Source organism: Poromitra crassiceps, assembly GCF_964638095.1.
Source record: "Poromitra crassiceps genome assembly, chromosome: 3".
Classification (NCBI taxonomy): Eukaryota; Metazoa; Chordata; class Actinopteri; order Beryciformes; family Melamphaidae; genus Poromitra; species Poromitra crassiceps.
In genome coordinates, this window is record NC_139625.1 from 93,858,583 (window position 1) to 93,878,701 (window position 20,119).

The window sequence follows — 20,119 nt, forward strand, 5'->3', positions numbered from 1 at the left end:
GTGGAAATATTCAACTCAACAATAAAAGCCCTAGGAAACAGTGGCTGATCGCCCCACACTGAGATATGTCTGCCGTCTGGTTGGAAGAGAAACACACACCATTAGAATGGAATATATAACAAAATAAATCAAATAAACCAAAAACAACCAAAACACATACTTGTTACATGCCACGAATGGGCCAAATGGATAAGTCTCTGCCCAGTTCTCCTATACTTTCTGCGGGCAGAGATAGATAAGATAATTAAAACAAATGAGCACACACACAGTGTAAATTTCAATTTCCATTACGGCATACCAGTCATAGCACTGAGTGAAAGCCAAATACAGCCGGCATGTGGGCAAAGAGAGCGAATTTAAAACACAGCCACACATAACAGCATTAAAACATCAGCTATCAGAGCATAGCCTACCAGTTTACAGGAATGAGCAATGCCGTCAAAAGAGTTCCTGTCGTGCCTTGTGTGGGAGAGACACGACGTGCAACCAGACAGGTGAGCGTCTCCTTCTGTATGGACACAAGCAAGCCAGACCTACCCTAATGCTGCCTCCACCCCTGGTGTGGTGATTATGCAGCTGTGGAGAGTTGCAGTGCTTGATTGAATGATTGGCCCTATTGGGCCTCCAGAGTGTCCCAGGACACCACAGGTATAACAAGATTAATATTCAGGTTGTGTAAATCACCCTTTAAGTCAAACTGTTAGTGGCTTAATAGGTTATCAGTTAACAAGTTACTTGTGTTATTCAGATGTTTTAAAAAGGTAAGCTTGGGCACAGTGGACATCTACAAGTTGGCAATAAAAGTGTAAGCTTAAGGTTGACTAAAGGAGTTAGGCTATAATGCATACAAAACTGGGACAAAAGACAGCAAAAGAGGCAGATATGATTCAAACAATAAGTTTTTATTTGTTGTTCCATGGTGCTGCGTATTGAATGTTCTCCAGTTGGATTGGGTTTCTAGAGACAAAAGTACAGGAATGATGAGAATAAGCAGTTGTGATGAGTCACTGTCTGGATGGGTAAATGCATTGAGTGGCAGACAGTACTGCCCTACAAATCATAACCGCAGTAACTACGCCAACACTGAAACTGAGAAAAATGGCTTTAAAGTTTTTTGACTGTCCAGCCAAATGAGATATAGGTTGAAAAGTGGCAATGCGCTTATTAAATATGTATACGTTAAAGTATTTTTTGGGGGCAAAACAATTATCAATTACTTGACCTATGACCCCAGAAATGCAGATACTGCACTCTGTCTGTGTATTACCTTAAACAGATGTGTAGGTAGTACAAGGGAAAAGCGCAGTAACTACAATCTAATGTGCTTCTCCTGTCTTGTTTTTCATGAGACAATTGTAATCGGTTTTGATTTCGATACCACATCATATCTGTATTTAATTGTTTTATTGTTTACATGTTTAAAACATTTAAATGGATGAGTAACAGATAAATTCAGGGAATCCTGAAGTCAGTTGATGTAATCTTCACCACTGGTGTTGCTTTTTGGTCATCATTCTGACACAATTAATTAATGAGCACAGTTGTTTTATTATCTTAATTTAGAACAGGTTTTCTTTACAAATCACAATTGATAATTCATACAAGAACATATACAGTATATTACATAGCATATTACAATTATTTTGAATAAAATGAATTACAGACTGAGTCTGAATGCTGATAATTTATGCAGCAATTAAAAAGATTGTCCTGATGAGCTAGGTAGTGATACCAAACAGTTATCACTATCTACAGCCAGATTAACACTTCCAGTGGAGAACACAATTCCCTTCTTTATTGGATGATCTCTTATGGATTATTAGCTAGGAATACAGCATTTACGATTTTAAAGACACTGAAGACTCATTCATTAACAATTTGGACAGCTGTCAGTGCGCTCTCATATTGGGAATTGACTGGATTAACTAAACAGATTGTGCCATTGTGAGTGATTGATATGTTGGGCTTTGTTATGGAAAGAGCGGGAAAATTGCAGTAACTACAAAATCCAACCAAAAACCAGTCTGAACCGCAGTAACTACACCTCAAAGTGTAGTTACTGCGTTTATCTCTGTTTAAGTCCAGCTGAAGCTCTGTGAAAGCAAATCAAACTGCAGTAAGTGTAGTTACTGCAGTTTTGTCTGGTTTTTGGTTGGATTTCGTAGTTACTGCAACTTTTATACTCTGTTTTCTCAAATATAGAGCGAGACTGAACTTAGAAAATTTGTCACATGATAAAACAGATATCTAAAAGTTAAATTTCAATAATAACTCAATTTTGACCAAAATTGTAGTTACTGCGGTTTTGATTTGGAGGGCAGTGTAGTCTGGTTGTAGGAAAGCAGTAACACAAGTTAATGGTTACAAAAAATGGCTGGTTGTTTAAAGGGTAGACACATGATGTAAAATGTAGACAGGGTAAAGCAGTACAGAGAAGAAGGAAATTACAATTGTTGCAGGTGTATAAGCTAGGAATGTAAAATATTTACTTCTTATCTTGTGCAGTTTTGAAGGCGGTGTGCAGGTGGGTGTTGAAGGAGACTAGTTTAGTGAATTGTGTGGATTCTTGAATAACTGCATTGAAGTATGTTTTGGAGTGATCTCTGGTGAAGTGTTTGATTTCGGACAGTTCGTGTATATATCCTTGGACTTTCACTTTTGCTGGCGATGCCATTTACTTAAATTGAGGTAAAAGGCATCATTATTTGTTACTGGATGACTGAAAGCACTAGTTGTAGTACTTGGCCTGCATAAGCACATAAGACAGAACTTTTAATTAAAAAAAATGAGCACACACACAAACAGTGTAAATTTCAATTTCCATTACGGCATACCAGTCAGAGCATTGAGTGAAAGCCAAATACAGCCGGCATCAAGCTCTCCAGTTTCCTTCTGTGGGCAAAGAGAGCGAATTTAAAACACAGCCACACATAACAGCATTAAAACATCAGCTATCAGAGCATAGCCTACCAGTTTACAGGAATGAGCAATGCCGTCAAAAGAGTCCCTGTCGTGCCTTGTGTGGGAGAGACACGACGTGCAACCAGACAGGTGAGCGTCTCCTTCTGTCTATGAGACAAGCAAGCCAGACCTACCCTAATGCTGCCTCCACCCCTGGTGTGGTGATTATGCAGCTGTGGAGAGTTGCAGTGCTTGATTGAATGATTGGCCCTATTGGGCCTCCAGAGTGTCCCAGGACATCACAGGTATAACAAGATTAATATTCAGGTTGTGTAAATCACCCTTTAAGTCAAACTGTTAGTGGCTTAATAGGTTATCAGTTAACAAGTTACTTGTCTGTTATTCAGATGTTTTAAAAAAGGTAAGCTTGGGCACAGTGGACATCTACAAGTTGGCAATAAAAGTGTAAGCTTAAGGTTGACTAAAGGAGTTAGGATATAATGCATACAAAACTGGGACAAAAGACAGCAAAAGAGGCAGATATGATTCAAACAATAAGATTTTATTGTAAATAATAAGTTAGTATGAAATGAAAAAGTAAAAAGAAAAGTATTAATCAATTTTGATCTTGTCTTTGGCTGGGTTGGAGGTGCTGGGCTGTGTGAGGGGACAAGTCTTAGAGTCAGAGTCTGAGTCATGATCTATACGGAGTCGGGGGCAGGGGGGTCAGTGTGAGTCATGGCTATGATTTGATCGTCCATTATGTCCAGTTTGATGTGATTGAGCATGAGTATGGCTTCCTCTATTTCGTCTGTAGTCATTTGTCTTGGTGATTTTTTAAGTAGTGGTGTGATGATTGCAAGTGGGATCGTGTATGCTGTTTCCTGGTTATTGATGGACAGTGAAAATCGAATATGTGTTTTGCAGGTAAGTTTTTCTGTTTTGCGTCTTTGTTTGCATTTCTCACATTTGTATGTGAGTGAGTCCAGGTTTATAGTGGGGATGGGTGCCAAACAAAAACAGAAGTATTTGTTTGTGACTGTGGCAGAAGCGACTTCACCATAGATGGTTTGAGTGGTGGGTGGTGGTGGTTGTATGTATGATGTAAGTGCAGTGGTGGTTGTTGATATTGTGGTTGGGGTGGTAGTGAGATATTTTTTCTGTTTGTATGTATGTATAGATAGGTTGGTCAGGTTGTACCAGTTGTCAATGTTGGGTTTCCAGTCCCCCCACACAGCCAGATCAATGGTTCCAGTTGGGTCGGTGAGGAGGAATGTTGTTTTGTCCATGAGGGTGCCGGCTGAGGTTGTCATTTGTGTTGTGGGGGTTTTTTGATGGAGAATTTTGCCTGTGATGTTGATCTGTGGAAGAGCATGGCATAAACAGACAAATTAGTCATAGGAAGTAGTATGTTTAGCTTTTATAACAAGTAGTTCACATTGACATGACCCATTTGCATACAAGTTGACTTTAGAAAATTTGGAGTTATGCAATTCAAATGTAAAGATTCAAAGAGATTATGGCCAATGTTCAGTAGGTGCAATTAGTGTTTTTGCATGATATTGTATGTTTTATCTAATGTCAATGCTGTGGCATAGGTTGCAAGAAAGGACAGTAGACTTACTTTTTGGAAGTGGCGTCCATCATCCAAAATGGTGGCGATGTCTGTAGTGGTGGCTTGTGAAGAGAATGATGAGTCGTACATGAAGGTGAGAGTTTTTAGGTGTGAGATTTGTGAGTAATATGTGAGTTTTATGTCCGGTGGTTTGTTGTTCCATGGTGCTGCGTATAGAATGTTGTCCAGTTGGATTGGGTTTCTAGAGACAAAAGTACAGGCATGATGAGAATAAGCAGTTGTGATGAGTCACTGTCTGGATGGGTAAATGCATTGAGTGGCAGACAGTAGTCTGGTTGTAGGAAAGCAGTAACACAAGTTAATGGTTACAAAAAATGGCTGGTTGTTTAAAAGGGTAGATAGATGATGTAAAATGTAGACGGGGTAAAGCAATACAGAGAAGAAGGAAATTAAAATTGTTGCAGGTGTATAAGCTAGGAATGTAAAATATTTACTTCTTATCTTGTGCGGTTTTGAAGGCGGTGTGCAGGTGGGTGTTGAAGGAGACTAGTGTAGTGAATTGTGTGGATTCTTGAATAACGGCATTGAAGTATGTTTTGGAGTGATCTCTGGTGAAGTGTTTGATTTCTGTCAGTTCGTGTACATATCCTTGGACTTGGAATTTCGCTTGTTTTGCTGGCGATGCCATTTTCTGAAATGGAGGTAAAAGGCAACATCATTATTTGTTACTGGATGACTGAAAGCACTAGTTGTAGTACTTGGCCTGCATAAGCATATAAGACAGAACTTTTTTTTTTTTACTTTTAATTAGTTGGAATTAAACACACAGGGATAAGAATACACACAGTGTAGGTGTGAACATATTCACACTGTCTCTTTAAAGTAAACAGAATTGGCATAATGAAACATTTTAAGGTAGTGTAAACTTTTCTTCAATTCAATGGAAACCAAACATCTAGTGGCCTATTGGTTACTGGCTAATAAGTTAGCATGTGAACACTGTCTTAATTGGTTTGACATTTACAAGTCAGCAATAATAGCACAAACTATTACACCTCATGTGTAAAGATTGTAAGCTTAAATTGGATATTAAAAAAAGCATTTCTTCTACCAACCTGTAGCAACTTTGTCTTTTTCCTGACTAGAATGATTGATTTTATCTGGTGTAGATATATACTGAGCCTGGCCACAGACTCCACTCTGATTGGTTGACAGTAGTGTTAATTGTGATTTACAACATCTGGTGCAGGTATAGACTAGACCACAGGTCTAGTTTTGATTGGTTGACAGTTCTGTTAATTGTGATTGTGATTGTGTCACAGCATCTGGTGTACACATGGAGCCTGACCACAGTCCAAACTTTGATTGGTTAATAGTGCCGTTTATTGCACTGCAGGATTACAAGTAGTAACTAGGTTACAATTAGCAAATCTTATAGTTTTGTTTTTACAATGGTCTATAAAATATACATATATCTGAATGTAGTACAAATCTATGAGTTTGGCTGCTGTGGGGCTTATGAGTATGTTCTCTGTCTGTCCGTCTGCCTGGTTCCCTGTCTCCATTGTCCTGTCTATTCATTTATTTTAATTTCTTATTTCCCCCAGGCTGTGCCTTGGACCAATGTAAAAGTTGGTTGAGGGGCGCAATATAAATGAAAATATCATATATCATACAGATGTAGATACAGCACAGTTTTTCTTAATATACACATATATAGGCAAATGCACATTAAGTTAAGTATATAAACAAAAATTGCAGATGTTATACTGCTCATCCTTAACTTTTTGTTGCCTGTGTCATCACATTGATCTTCAACTGTGTCCACACATGCATTTTTCTTTTGCAGGACATGGAGTGGGAGGCTCATATGCACTGTGTGATTCACAGTTGAAAAAACATTGAATAACATTTGTAGATCCCGCCTTAATTAAGCCTCAGGTTGGTCAGATGATAGACATTTTGTTTGGCAGAAACTTCTTAATTATACAGACCAAACTAACCACATTACCACACATTAGTCAACACTGACTAATGAGAATAGATTACATATAACAGGATTATCATGACTATGGTTCATAGACATAAATGTGTGTTCCACAAGGCCCCATACTGGCCTACAGATGCAAATAATTTGGTCCAACAGCAGCATGGGACAACTGACAACTAGACAGAATATTACTTTGAAATTGTATAAGTTATGTTGACAAGAAATTACTGTCATCTTAGGTCTGTTTAACCAAAATTGATATTTTCTCATAAAATTGTATTTCTATACATGGTCTGTAGTACATGTGAATGGTTTTGTCAGGGAAAATATTTAAGAAAAGTCATGAACAGGTAGGGTTATATCTTTTATTAAAATAGTTACATGCATTGAAAATATCAAAACGGTCCCACAGATCACAGTGGTGGTTGTAGTCTTAAATTGGTGTATGGTATGGGGCGAAGATAATGTTAAGATAATGCTTGTTGGTGAACTAGCTGTGCTTGGGGGATATTTGGGGGGAGGTTGTGGTAGAGTCCTTAGTAGCATGGGCTTTTCAGTCTTCTGTTCTTGATGAGGCTGATGGCAGTTGGGAAGAAGTTAGTAATGAGGAGTATTGTTGGGGAAGAGCTGGACTGGAAGTCTCTTATCTCATGGAGAGCCAGGATGACGTGGATAGGGGTGTCTTTGCTGCTAATTCAAGGACAAAAACGTGTAATAAACTGAATTGTAATATTGTAGAGGGTAGTTAACACAACTGTAAAGAATGGTTTATGTCAATACTCACCCATGAAGATAAATCACACATTAGCAAACAGTCAGATGTATTATTATGACCACAGTCCATGGACATGGATATTTGTCACAAGCCTCTAGTGGCCTCCACATACAAATATGTTTGATCACCCAACAGTATGGGGCAACTCACAAACATACAGCATATTACTTTGAAATAGTATACATTATTTTGACCCTTAAATAACTGCTATCTCGGGTCTATTTAGCTCTATAAACACCATGTACAGCACAATAGCCTCTTTTAAAGAAAAGTAATTGATGAACTTGTTAGTGATAAAGTTTGACTTCTGGATGAGTTCTCATTCAATGCTTATGAGTGATAGTACACAATTTAATTGGATAAAACAGCATCTAAACAATTAAAAAATAATCAGCAAAGGGCCTATTTTCTTATTTTTATTAACCCTTCCACCACCCCCCCACTTCGGAGGACATGCTTTGTTTTTACATCATTTGAATTTTACAACAATTATTTTACACATTATGTTCTTTGGTACATTTTGAGCTGAAGCAGTACATGTAGATATAGGACTTATAGTCTCTTAATTTATACATATATAGCCAAATATATATTAGATAGACAATACAATCATCTCAGTTTCTGTCCAGAAAACTGCCACCAGGGGGCAGTACCAAAAGAGTGCCGTCAATGGTTAATGGTCCTCATTGGTTTAGGGCTCTCTGGACACTTGCCCACTTTGCTAATGTGGTAATGAGACCATGTCCAATCTGGGAACTTAGTCTATTTTGGCACATAGAGTGGAACATCTGTATCTTTTTTTAGGCTTCCTGTACAGGTAGATCTTCTGCTTGGGATGTCCACTTCCATGCAGTGGTGCCTTATAAAAAACATCCATTGTGTTGCTTTTATTTTGAATGCTAAACATGCAAATTCTAATATATTAAATAGTATTGAGGACCAGAATAACAACAGAGTGGCACTGTGTAGAGGTGAATGTTCTGGGTGGAAGATGTGTGTTGTATAGGAAGCCTAAAAAAGGTATGGCTGTTCCAGAGTCTATTTGGGTTCCCAGATTGGTCTAAGTCAACACTATGACCATCAGCTTCTATGGTAGGTTGTTGGTGGCAACTGGTTGATTTCTGGGAGGATCAAAACAATATAAATTAGTTTGTTTACAAACAAAAGCGTAATGTGACATGTGCTTATATATTCATCAGGTCTAAGAACTTATGTAAGGGAGAAATGAAGAGTGCCACTGTACCTTGTTGATGGTGCTCACTGCAGTGATGCCAAGGATGGTCTGGGAAAATTACAGAAGAGCTGCAGTACTGCTGAAAAAGACATTCACAATGAGAGTAAGACAAAGTGATTAATATGGTCAGGATAGTTAGACTTCAATGAAAAGATCAGGGAAGTTATGGTTGGGAAGGCATATTATTCAATACCAAAACTAATGAAATATATAACCTACACCTACTACTTTCTCTAATCGTTAACTTCTTGTAAATGAAATTATGCCAATGCTGAATAATGCCCTCTCAGGACCCCTGATGGTCCCTGGACCTCGCTTTGAGAACCACCTATCTAGTTCTTCAGTATTCATATAAAATGGCACAAATTGTGTTGGAAAACCAGAACATAATATATTTTTTGGGGTGGGGGGTTGGGCAAACAGAGGGATGAAGAGAGGGATGAGAGGGAGAGGGAGAGAGAACAGTGGGAGAACAGAGGGAGAGAAACAACAGGGAGGAGAGATAGATGAGAGGGACAGAGAGACAGAATAGATAGAGAGGGAGAGAACAGAGAGGGGAGAGGGGAGCCCCCCCCGCAATATCAAAAAAGACCACCAGAGGTCAGTACAAAGGGCTGTCATCAGGGGCATCTCTAGGGTCAGCAGACATTTGGGGCTTAGCCCATGCAGGGAGGTGGGGGTGGAGGAAAAATGGACTGGTTTTCCAACACAATTTGTGCCATTTTAGATGAATACTTAAGAACTAGTTCGGTGGTTCTCAAAGTGAGGTCCAGGGACCATCAGGGGTCCTGAGAGGGCAGTATTCAGCATTGGCATCATTTAATTTACAAGAAGTTAACAATTAGAGAATGTAGAAGAACGGTTGTATTGATGTAGTTTCACTGTTACATTACAGATACGCTATGACGAGAGTGATGTCTCCTCCTTTATTTCACTTACACACAGAGAGGATGAGACTGAGGAATTCTGATCACCAATACCATTATTATTATTTTAAGGGCTTTATTTTAAGGGCTTTAAAGCATTAAGGGGAGGGCAGCTATTCTTATTTGTAAAATAAATAAATAAGATAAATAAATATTTTTCATATTCTGGCCTTTTCATAAAAGATCCGGTGCTATAGTCCCGAAAGCCCAGGCCAAACCATGCCACTGGCTGTCATATAGTGAGATAATGCTTTTTGGCCCCTTCTCCTCAACAGGTGTCACAATTGTCTACCTGTGTGATTATATTCTGTGTAAACTGCCTCATTCAACACTGCCCTGATGAAGGCCAAGTGTGGCTTTTTATTTTGTTCTGAAATGAACTAAGGCTTTAAATAAAGGGTTTTATCTGAGAAGACTGCCTTGGTAAAGTCATTTTAATATAGCTTTTACACTGGAATGCTAGTTTGGACACTGACTCTACAAACACACAAGTCAGCTCATTAAATACCTCGAAATCCATACTTCAACCAATCCAAAACTCAATTTTACCCCATCACTACATAATATCAAAGCAGATGATCCTACCAAAACAGCCAGGTATAAATTACATATTTCTGAAACTACAACAGTTGATTCCTTGGTGAGCCACAAACACTTCATACTCTAGCCATGCTTACCTCTGCAAGTGTGGTGGTAACGATGTCACATGACATTATGTCTTCCCCTTCTTTCAGCTAGCTTTCGGGTGCAGTACTGCCACCTACTGATCTGGAGTATGATATTAAGCTCAGTATGACATTAAAGTATTAACCATAACATACGTTGTCTTTTGGTGGTGGGAGGAAACCCAAGTGAGGACAGGGAGAACATGCAAATACAACACAGAAGGAAGCTGTGGACAGAGAGGGAAGCTGAAAGATTTGAACCCATGACCTTCTTGCTGTGAAGCAACATCACTGACCACTAGCCCATCGTGCTGCCGAAAATGTATAACTCAAGGCTGTAAAATAAACAAAATAGCTGGTACTAAATACATTTCTGAACAAGAACATTTAAAGAACCAGATTGGCAATATCTGAAGATTTTGAGGCCCACTGTTCAAACCTTACCTAGGGATCAACATTTTTCAACCTTAGAGACCTCAAGACTTCCAATCTCCATTTTCTTGTTCACCTCATTAGTATGAGCAGAAATAAACATCAGAATATACCTTTAAAATGATAGTACTTGATCAGACAGTAGTATTTGGGTTGAATACACCTTTAAAACCATAAGTACTTGTGACTTGAAGTAGTACTTGGACAGAAAGCAGTTTTTGTGTACAATATCCCTTTAAGTATCTGGACAGAAAGTGGTATTTGGGTAGAACATACTGTCAATACTACAAGCACTTCTCTGGCTCTGCAGATACCGGTACATATAGTATGGTGTACAAAGTTAAATACAACATTCTGGATAGCTCACTTGGTAAAGCTCATGACTTATGCTAACTAAAGACTATTGCGGCTCAAAGTTCAAACCCCATGTGGGATGAGCAAGTTTCAACTTCAGACAGTTAAGTCAGTAACAGTAATTAAAACTCAACATGTTGCCTCCTTATTTTGTGGTGTCTCATCAACTTGTTCAATATCTTGGAAATGTTAGCTGGAGATTGCGTGGCTGTGTTAAAGAACATGTTTTGCAACAGGAGAGGTTAGTTCTTGTCTCATGATGGAGCTTTTGTGTTCTGAAATCAGAATTTTCAGTTGTCATTGAGTCTTTCCCACACACACATCAAACCATAGGGCGTAGTAGCGTCCACTACAGAAAGTTGATGGTGTTATCCCTGAAATTGCTTTTGATGACTATAGCCAGCACCCTGCATGGCAGCTTGTCATGCAGTCCATTTACCATTAAGGACATTTTTGTATTACACACATAATGCACCACTTTACATTAAAAGTCTGCCCTGAATGGAGGTGTTTGAACTAATTGGTGTGGGTTGTGCTGTTACAATGAGCACATGAGTGACAAGGATAATTCAGATTGAATTCTCTTTTTGGACCTTTCACATCTGAAGACACAATAATGTATTGGAATGTTTTTCCTCTCATATATCTGAAAGAAGGCTCCCAGCAAACACAATTACATCATGATGATGTTCTGATATCATCTTTCAGTGACGTCCAGGACTAGGCCAAATCACAGCCGATTTGAGGATCATTTAGACATTGGTTGGCCATTTTGCTGCTGCATCTTGGGAAGTGTAGTTTTTTGTGAGAGTAATCCCATTCCCTGGCTCATCTCTTGCACCAGGGGCTGTGTGTGTGTGTGTGTGTGTGTGTGTGTGTGTGTGTGTGTGTGTGTGTGTGTGTGTGTGTATGTGTGTGTGTGCATGTGTGTGTGTGTGTGTGTGTGTGTATATATATATATATAAATGTGTGTGTGTGTGTGTGTGTCTGTGTGTGTATGTGTGTCTGTGTGTGTGTGTGTGTGTGTGTGTGTGTATATATGTGTGTGTGTGTGTATGTGTGTGTGTGTGTGTGTGTGTGTGTGTGTGTGTGTGTGTGTGTGCATGCGTGCGTGCTGTGGTGTCTCGGCAGCCTAACCCCCGGCAGGTGAGAGTGGGAGGACGGCCAGCCACGACAGTGACATCAGAGCCGGGGTTCCGCGTCAGCAGTAAGAGGTAGTTCCCCAATTAGCTGCTGATTCAGTGGGACCGCTCGCAGCTGCACGCTGTTAGGAGCCGACCGCTCGCAGCTGCGCGCTGTTAGGAGCGGCTCACAAGGCTGAGACTGATTCTACAATCAGCTCGACTAGATAGCAGACGGAGCTCTGAAGGTTCACTGTGTGGCTGGCTCTCCTCGAGAGAGGGGGTCCTCTCCGTGCTGTCGGGCGGTAAGGTATAATTTACAATCCTCTCCTTAAGCTCATGATAATGACTGTATATGATTTCTGACCGCTCCTGTCTCTTATCGCACGCAGGCAAGATGCGGGAGCATGTAACTAAGGCAAGCTACTGGTGGCAAGCTACTGGAGAATGTATCAGAGGACTGGAGCATGTATCAGAGGAAGTGAGCCCGGCCACAGGCTGGAGCCCTCACCAGAGGAAGCGAGCCAGGCAATGTACTGGAGCGCTTGATGCAATGTTATGGAGAAAGCTCATCTGCTGTGACTCACCTGTTAGGTGAACCCCACCTGCCTGGATTGAGACTTTGAATGGACAGCCCCGAGAAGGGAAGAATTTTAGTTGGTTTTTGAATTGAATAATGAATAAAACAACGCTCCTTGCGTTTAAACCTGCTTTTCGTGTCTTGGCTTGCATCAGAGTTGCCACAAATGGTGGAGAATGCAGGCATTCTGATTCAACGCCAACCTCACGCACTAGGGAGCAAAAGCGGGCTCTAGTGGCGCTGAAAAAAAGCCAAACTGAACTACAGCAGGTCGTAAAAGAAGTGGAAAAAAAAAATTAGAGAAAGACGAAATTACTTTACGGGCACCCGGAGACGTGCTCACCAAGCAGAGCCCGATGAGGATGTCGAGGCCGACTGGGAGCTCTTCGGGGAGGCCCCCTGTAGAGAAAGACTCGTCATAGACCGATGCCTACGCTCCTTGCCGCCCGACGCCAGAAAGTAGGCCGCCCGGGTGAGCCCCTCCTCGCTGGACGCCGTGGTGGAATTATTGGAGAACCACCAAGTCAGCGCGGACATGATGGGCTCTACCCAGAGCGATCCCCTCCTCACGCCAGCCACTCAGAACCGACCCGGCCGGGACAGCCGCCGCCATCAGCCGCCGCCACCGGGCCCCACGCAGAGCGAGCCGCGCCCTGATCCCCCCGACGAGGGGAAACGAGGGGAAAACTGATTCCCCCGTCAGCGCCTCGCCTGCCCAGCCTTCCGGACGGATTCCGAAGGACCGGGGTCCGAAAGCTCGGCCGGAAACGAAGGTCCGCCCGACGCCAGACAGGATGCAGCCCAGGGGAGCCCCTCCTCGCTGAACGCCTTGGGTGAGTTATGGAAGAACCACCAAGTCAGCGGGGACGGGATGCGCTCCACCCAGAGCGATCTCCTCCGCACGCCCGACGCCAGAAAAGAAAGCGGAAAAAAAAAAAATGTTTCAGCAGGGACATGACGTGCGCTACCCAGAGCGTTTAAAACTGGGAAAAAGGAGAAATTTTTTTAGGGGGAGGATGGGTGGCTGTGTGGCTTGGTGAAGTTATTGGAGAACCACCAAGTCAGCGGGGACAGGAGGCGCTCTACCCCGAGCGATCCCCTCCGCAAGCCAGCCACTCCAGCTAAAGCTGCGCCAGCTGTCAAGGACGGCAAAGCAGCCCAGAAAGCGATGATGACGATGAAGAAGAGGACGACTCTGAAGAAGAGACTCCACCAGGGAAAGTGGCGAAGAAGGCCACTCCAGATGAAGCTACTCCAGCTGCCAAGGCTGCGACCCAGCCTGCAGTGAAGGCCCAGCCTGCTAAAGAAGTCAGAGAATGATGAAGACGAGGAGGATGATGACTCGGAGGAAGAGATACAACTCGCCGATGCCAGGTCCCGCCGCGAGGAAGCAGGAGACATGGAAAAGAGATATGGAAGCTCGCCGCACGGGCAGCGAGCTTAGGGGGAGGATATGTGGTGTCTCGGCAGCCTAACCCCCGGCAGGTGAGAGTGGGAGGACGGCCAGCCACGACAGTGACATCAGAGCCGGGGTTCCGCGTCAGCAGTAAGAGGTAGTTCCCCAATTAGCTGCTGATTCAGTGGGACCGCTCGCAGCTGCACGCTGTTAGGAGCCGACCGCTCGCAGCTGCGCGCTGTTAGGAGCGGCTCACAAGGCTGAGACTGATTCTACAATCAGCTCGACTAGATAGCAGACGGAGCTCTGAAGGTTCACTGTGTGGCTGGCTCTCCTCGAGAGAGGGGGTCCTCTCCGTGCTGTCGGGCGGTAAGGTATAATTTACAATCCTCTCCTTAAGCTCATGATAATGACTGTATATGATTTCTGACCGCTCCTGTCTCTTATCGCACGCAGGCAAGATGCGGGAGCATGTAACTAAGGCAAGCTACTGGTGGCAAGCTACTGGAGAATGTATCAGAGGACTGGAGCATGTATCAGAGGAAGTGAGCCCGGCCACAGGCTGGAGCCCTCACCAGAGGAAGCGAGCCAGGCAATGTACTGGAGCGCTTGATGCAATGTTATGGAGAAAGCTCATCTGCTGTGACTCACCTGTTAGGTGAACCCCACCTGCCTGGATTGAGACTTTGAATGGACAGCCCCGAGAAGGGAAGAATTTTAGTTGGTTTTTGAATTGAATAATGAATAAAACAACGCTCCTTGCGTTTAAACCTGCTTTTCGTGTCTTGGCTTGCATCAGAGTTGCCACAGTGCGTATGTGTGTATGACACCTGTGTGTGGAGTGAAGCACTCTGGGAGATGAAGTACAGCCGTGGTGGCCATTTTAGTATATATGTGTGTGTGTGTGTGTCTGTGTGTGTGTGTTTGTGTTTGTTTGTTTGTTTGTTTGTTTGTTTGTGTGTGTGTGTGTGTGTGTGTGTGTGTGTGTGTATGTGTGTGTGTGTGTGTGTGTGTGTGTGTTTGTGTGTGTTTAGTGTCAGGGCATGTGTCATCAAAAGTTTAAACATTTATCATTTCAAGACAGTTACACGTATCCAAAATCCTTTAATAACTTTAGGTCGGGTTAGTCCATAGATGTCCCAAAATAATTGCCGTGTGATTTGGCCAAACGGTGTAGGAGGAGTTCGCAAAAGTAGGTTATTGAGAAAGTCCAAGATGGCGGAAAATCTAGCAGACTTAAATGGGCGTGGTCTATATGGATAGATGCGTATTGATCCAGGGAATCCAGCAGATGTGGAATTTTGATTCTACGCCTCACGGTTCAGCAGTTATGGGCCAATACGTGCAGTCAGCTGTTATAGCGCCACCATCTGGCAATATGGCTCATTTTTTGTCTCTGAGTAGTGGGGCACATTTCCAACCTATGTGCAAAGTCTGGCTACTGTACCCCTTACGGTTTTTGACGTGCATACTGTTTTAGCGGAGAATAATAACAATAAATATAGCCGCAAGCGGCGATGCGGGGTCCAAGCTTCCGGTGACTTTGGGGGTATATGTCAGATAGTGCACATTTATTCAGACTTGGTATATGCACAAGTAAACAAAGTTTGGTTGAGATCCGGTGACCTGACGGTTTCCAAGCAGTACTAGTAGTAGTAGTAGTAGCAGTAGTAGTAATAGTGTTGGTAGTAGTGGGAGTGGTAGCAGTAGTAGCAGCAGAAGTACTAAGAATAGTAAATGGTAAATGGTAAATGGACTGCATTTATATAGCGCTTTTATCCAAAGCGCTTTACAATGTGCCTACATTCACCCATTCACACACCGAAGGCGGCCAGCTGCCACGCAGGGTGCTGGCACAGCCATCGGGAGCAATTTGGGATTCAGTGTCTTGCCCAAGGACACTTCGACGTGCGGACTGGAGGAGCCGGGGAACGAACCACCAACCTTCTAATTAGTGGACAACCCACTCTACCTCCTGAGCCACAGCCGCCACTAGTAGCCAATAGTAGTAGTAGTAGTAGCAGCAGCAGCAGTAGTGGTGGTTGGCTGTTATAGCGCCACCATCTGGTAGATTGGTGTAATTTTTTCCTCTGAGTAGTGGGTGATGTCTTGAAACTTGAAGTAGTACTTGGATAGAAAGCAGTTTTTGTGTACAATATCCCTTTAAGTATCTGGACAGAAAGTGGTATTTGGGTAGAACATACTGTCAATACGACAAGTACTTCTCTGGCTCTGCAGATACATATAATATGGTCTACAAAGTTAAATACAACAGTCTGGATAGTTCACTTGGTAAAGCACATGACTTATGCTAACTAAAGACCATTGCTGCTCAAAGTTCAAACCCCACGTGGGATGAAAAACTTTCAACTTCAGACAGGTAAGTCAGTAACAGTAATTAAAACCCCACATGCTGCCTCCTTATTTTGCGGTGTTTCATGAACTTTTTCAATATCTTGGAAATGTTAGCTGGAGATTGCGTGGCTGTGTTCAAGAACGTGTTTTGCAACAGGAGAGGTTAGTTCTTGTCTCATGATGGAGCTTTTGTGTTCTGAAATCAGAATTTTCAGTTGTCATTGTGTCTTTCCCACACACACATCAAACCATAGGGCGTAGTGGCGTCCACTACAGAAGGTTGATGGGGTTTATCCCTGAAATTGCTTTTGGTGACTATAGCCAGCACCCTGCATGGCAGCTTGTCATGCAGTCCATTTACCATTAAGGACATTTTTGTATTACACACATAATGCACCACTTTACATTAAAAGTATGCCCTGAATGGAGGTGTTTGAACTAATTGGTGTGGGTTGTGCTGTTACAATGAGCACATGAGTGACAAGGATAATTCAGATTGAATTCTCTTTTTGGACCTTTCACATGTGAAGACACAATAATGTATTGGAATGTTTTTCCTCTCTCATCTGAAAGAAGGCTCCCAGCAAACACAATTACATCATGATGATGTTCTGATATCATCTTTCAGTGACGTCCAGGACTAGGCCAAATCACAGCCGATTTGAGGATCATTTAGACATCTACACAGGAATGTCAAGATGACGTCGAAATATGACATTACCATGAATAGGCATATTCAGTTATTCTGCTATGTACACAGTGTGTATTCAGCAGCGTTATACATAATTATATCCAGATTAACCTTTATTCTACATTTTCAAAAAATAAAACAGTTACCTGGCCGTGGTTTGAACCCAGGACCTCCAGCTTTGGGGTCTGCTACTTTACCCCTACACCATCCTTCCACAGCAATGATGAGGCACGGATGTAACCTTATTATGGCATAAACTTGTTTTTATTCAAACGTGGGTGTCAAGTCTTTGTGGATCGGGCATTACTGTGTGACATCTAAACCAACTGTGTATTATGTTACAGCAGATGCAGAACCCCAAAACACATTAACCCCACCCAAAATGCTACATTCCAACTTCCAGTAGTAGTAGTAGTAGTAGTAGTAGTAGTAGTAGTAATAGTAGCAGAAGTAGTAATAGTAGTAGTAGTAGTGTTGGTAGTAGTGGGAGTGGTAGCAGTAGTAGCAGCAGTAGTTGTAATTGACCGGTTAATGAGTTGTGGGCAATTTAGTGTTGGCGTGTGTTTCATTAAAAGTTTCGAGATTTATCATTTCAAAACGGTTTCACGTATCCAAAACCCTTTAATAACCTTAGGTCGGGGTAGTCCATAGATGACCCAGAAAAAGTTTTGTGTGATTTGGCCAAACGGTCTAGGAGGAGCTCGCAAAAGTAGGTTTTTGATCAAATTCAAAATGGCGGAAAATCAACCACACAGAAATGGGCGTGGCCTAGTGGGTTAGATACATGATGCTCCAGGGAAACCAGTAGATGTGGAATTTTGATTCTACAGCTCGCAGTTCAGAAGTTATGGACCGACAAACGTGAAATTGGCTGTTATAGCGCCACCGTCTGGTGGATTGGTGTAATTTTTTTACTCTGAGTAGGGGGTGATGTCGTGAACCTGTGTGGAAAGTTTGGGTGATGGGGGGTGTATGGTTTCTGAGATCCACACACTTTTAGGGTAGGAAAAGAACAAAAGCAAATATACAAAAGTTTAGACATTTATCATTTCAAAACGGTTTCACGTATCCAAAATCCTTTAATAACTTTAGGTCGGGGTAGCCCATAGAAGTCCCAGAAAAATCCCCTTGTGATTTGGCCAAACGGTCTAGGAGGAGTTCGCAAAAGTAGGTTTTTGATAAAATTCAAAATGGCGGAAAATCTAGGCACACGCAAATGGGCGGGGCCTATATGGATAGATGCGTATTGATCCAAGGAATCCCTGAGAAGTGAAATTTTGAGTATAGGACACACGGTTCAGAAGATATGGACCATAACGCGAAATGGTCTGTTATAGCGCCACCATCTGGCCGATATGGGTAATTTTTTGTTTCTGAGTAGTGAGGCACATTTACAATCTATGTGCCCAGTCTGGCTATGCTGAGCATTACAGTTTCTGCTGTACATACGGTTTTACCGGAGAAGAAGAAAAAAAAAAAAAATCGGAACAGATACAATAGGGATCCACGCACTTCGTGCTTGGACCCCTAATAAACGGAACAGATACAATAGGGATCCACGCACTTCGTGCTTGGACCCCTAATAAACGGAACAGATACAATAGGGATCCACGCACTTCGTGCTTGGACCCCTAATAATAATAATAGTGGTGGTGGTGGTAATTAATGATAATGATAATAATAATAATATTAATAATACTACCGTAATAATAAATAATAAATCGATGCTGTGTAAGTTCACATTATTGTTACACTTAAATGAATGCCATCAATATATTGATTGATTGATTGATTGATTGAAGTGTTTATTTCGAATATGAAAGCAAAATAATAAAATAAAAGCCATTTCAGAAACAAAGAAAAATAGAATATATACATATTCGAAAAGGAGTGGGAAGAAGTAAAACTTATTAACTCCCACCCCTTCTCCATAAATAATAAATAATAACAAGCTTCCTGGTCTAACCCTGTCTATACACTACTGTGTAATATTTACTAGTAATTCTGTTTCATTTATTTAATGAGGAAGAACATTTGCGAGGAAAATTGTGAATAGTAAAAGCTTTATTAAATCAAATGCAAATCAAAATAGACATTTACATGCAAAGAATCAGAATCAGAATTATTGTATTAGCCAAGGTATGTTTGCAAACACTATAGAAAATTGTCTTGGTGTGGTTGGTGCATCAAAGGAGAGTCTTGGCTTCATCACTTGGGCTTTGTTAGGCGTGGGTATTGGGACTCTATAGCCGTTTTCACACATGCGTACAGGAACGCATCTCACACCTGCCCTCTCACACCTGGAGGGGAAGGACACCTATGTGAGAATGCTGTTCGTGGACTACAGCTCAGCATTCAACACCATAGTACCCTCCAGGCTGGTAAGCAAGCTTAAGGTCCTGGGACTAAACACAGCAATGTGTGACTGGATCCTGGACTTTCTGACAGACCACCGCCAGGTGGTGAGAGTGGGCAACCTCACCTCCTCCCCACTGACCATCAGCATAGGAGCGCCCCAGGGATGCGTCTCCAGCCCCTTCTGGTACGACCTCTACACCCACGACTGCGTGGCGACTCAAATCTCTAACACAATCGCGAAGTTTGCAGACGACACAGCAGTCGTGGGGCTGATCTCCAGGGGCGACGAGACGGCCTACAGAGAGGAGGTGAAGGCCCTAGAACAGTGGTGCCAGACAACCACCTCTCTCTGAACGTCTCCAAGACCAAGGAGATCATTGTAGACTGCAGGAGGGGGGGGGGGGGGGGGGGGGGGGGAATAGATATGTCTGTACATATTACACAGCAGGAATGCATCAATGTTTTGCATACGAAAAGAATGAGGCTGGATGGCCACACTTGTGTTATATAAGCACAGATAGAAAGTCAACATATTTCAATAACAAAAATAAGTAAGAAAATATTAAAATAGAAGCGGAGGAGAGTGGCCTGGGGTCATGACGTATAAACTGTGCTGCAGGCCACTGAGGCCAGTCAGAAAAAAACAACAAACAAACATGGAGCCGGCGTCCACTCTTTTGATAATATTGCTGACTCGTTTGACTTAAGAGCAGCGTCAAGCCAGCGTAATAAACACAGCCGATTTCCCCCCTCCCCTCTCTGCTC